Source organism: Prunus dulcis, chromosome 4 (genome assembly GCF_902201215.1).
Source record: "Prunus dulcis chromosome 4, ALMONDv2, whole genome shotgun sequence".
Classification (NCBI taxonomy): Eukaryota; Viridiplantae; Streptophyta; class Magnoliopsida; order Rosales; family Rosaceae; genus Prunus; species Prunus dulcis.
In genome coordinates, this window is record NC_047653.1 from 13027234 (window position 1) to 13030284 (window position 3051).

The following is a 3051-nucleotide window of genomic DNA, read 5'->3' on the forward strand; positions in this document are numbered from 1 at the left end:
TCTTATAGGTTCATATTGAGAATCGACAAGATACAATTTCAACTTGGATATGTGATCATGATTTCAACCATTTGGAGTGCACAAAAGGGAGTAAGGGTATCCTGAAATACTCAGTGTTTATAGTTAAATTTATTTAATGAATTAATTGTTATATTGTTGTTCATAAGTGGTAGCAGGTGTACTCAAAGTTTCATGGACTTGAGAGGTACTCTTGATTAGAAGATTTAATGTATGATGTATTTCCATTATACTTAACTATATACCAATGCGTATTTAATTTCCAATTATACTGAGGTGAAATCCATTAATTATTTGTGTGCAAGATTGTGTAGGAAATATTTTAATAACATGCAGGTTTAAAGCACGCTAAAATGGAGAACAAAGACATGACCTACATTATATATGCCTTGTGAAGGCTAGTTTTGATATGCATGCCTCGTGGAGGAGGCTATTAATGCAAAATGTCAAGGGGGATGTGCTTAAGCCCATAAGGGAGTCACCTAGGGAGGTAACCCAACTCCTGTGATTGGAGATCCCATGAAGGAAGTTCAATGTGGTAGAAACAATCCATATTGCGTGACTCATATAGCACTCATAAAACTATGGAGATATCCTTGAGATATTCTTCTGCTCATCCCTAAGGCAAAAGTGCTATTTTATGTGACGTTAGGAAGGGATTTATCCCTGAATGAGTTTCGAGGCGGGCAAAATCCCGCAGGGTGCAGGTCACATGTACTCTTGGAGAACTCACCTAAGTGAGAGACGTCGTGAGGCCGCGACTATGAGAATTGGGCTATTCTCTAGTAACTCTCATGAGAATCAAGATTAGCGCATGGCCATAAATAGTGCTACCCCGCATCCAAGTCTCAACTAATACTATGTGTGGGATATGTTGAAGTTTGATCAAAGGTGCCGAGTTCAATACTATGTACACTCAGGTTCCTCAAATGGAGACTATCATCACTAAGTGAAGGTTCAAGCCCGGAAGGCACCTACACCTATTACATAGTATTATATTGCCCATATATATATATTATATATTTTTCACTGTTTTTTTGTCATGGTAAAATTTTGAAAACCTTGTGGGGGATTGTTGGAATTTTAAAAGGTTTTAAAAATTTAACCATTTTATTTATTTAATTATTTTTGCTGTTTTATTTTATTTATTATGGGGGTTATAAATATTTAATATTTAGGTTTTATTTCTGGTTGGTGAATGCCTTAATTTTATGGTTGGTGGACTTTTATGGTTGGTGAAGGTTACATGTTTTTGGATGCCTATAAAAGGCCACTCCTCCTTCACATTTGAGAAACACACAGATACACACATATACACACATATACACACAATAACACACAATATATTATCAGAATATCACATACACATTCTAATTCTCTCCTTGTCTACTTTTACATATATTCTCTACTTTATATTATTATTATTTTGGGCAATGGTTATGTGACTTGGATACCTATATCTGTCTGTGAATGTGCTCATAGCGGATCTTGAGTTTGTGTACAAGGGTCGTATCTTGGAGTCTTGTAGACCGTCAGTACCTGCACGTAGGGAGGCTACAAAGGCTTTAGGACAGCGTCTTTGACGTGCTTCACCGTACCAAACTCACCTTCTTTCTTATTATTTATTTTCCTTTTACTTACCTATTTATTTGTTTTCTTCAATTTCATTATACCTTCAAAACTTTCCAATTTGTTTATATGTTATTTATAATATAAATATTTTGTATTTGACTTTACGGAAAGAGGAAAACTATTATTTTTTATAACAGAAGAGTCCTCCCATCCTCCAGCTGCTTCCCAGCAGCAAATATGAGCCTCTGCTGGTCTGGAGGAATGCCCTCCTTATCCTGAATCTTTGCTTTCACATTATCAATGGTATTCAATACATAAATTAGCATCAAAATTCCAAATAAAGAGTTAAATAAATATGTGGTAAAAAAAGTTGACAAAACCAGTAAAATAATATTTATACGCTTCTCCCTCTCTTCTCTAGAATCCTCTCATGTCTCTCATCTGAAAACTACACTACATCTTTACCATATCCTTCATTTTCCTCTCTTCAACAGGTTTAGCTTGGGAGGAGAGAGCACGAAGCGTTAAAAAGTTTTTTTTTAATTTTTTTGGGGTCGAAACTGAATATCATAAAACAGCCCAACGCAGACCAGCACCCCCGAACACAGGGGAGCAAAAGCAGACAAACAAGAAACACGAACACTGGCGCAAAAAAAAAAGAAAAAAAAAAAAGTAACCAAAAGCACGAGTACTGCAGGAAGCATCATTCGGTAGGGGCAGCGAGGACAAGCGTTAAAAAGTTGAATCCCGTGTTTTGGATACGTTTTCTGAAAACACTGAGAACGACAGTATGTTGTTTTCAAAATTTGTTCACCGTTCTGGATTCATTCACTCAAGACAAACTTCCCCGTTCTGTATTCAGTGAAAACCGGAAACAGAAATGTTAGAAATTATTTATGTTATTTGTAACTAGCCCCATCGCACATGCACTAATTGGTTTTCTTTTTTATATTTTATTTTAGAATTTAGAATTTAAAAAATATAACATGAGTAGTTATGTTCCATAAAAGTATGATATATTATCTGATTTTGTTTTAAATTTTAATTTTTTTAATATGAAAAAAATGTGAATTTACCATATTATCCTTATTCAATTAATAATTTTAATTCTTAGTGTTTGAATTAACTAAGGACATTTTCTTGTATTTTGAATGTTTCACCATTCTATGCCTTTTACTTTATATATATATAGATTCAATAAGCGTTGGTTCCTATGTTTTAGGTAATCAGTTGGGCTCTACCTATACAATAGGGGTGTTCTAGTTGTGGGATAAGTCTNATAGTATTGGTAGTAGTGGGAGACGTATGTTAGTATTGGTAGTAGTNGGATGTTTAGTTGTTCCTTCTTTATTTGAGTCACTTATTTTGTACGTGTTATTTAAGTTGTGTTTCAGTCAATGAGAATTTACTTGAGTTCAACAAAAGCTCTCTATNTCTTGTCGTTTGTGTTTCCTAAATTAT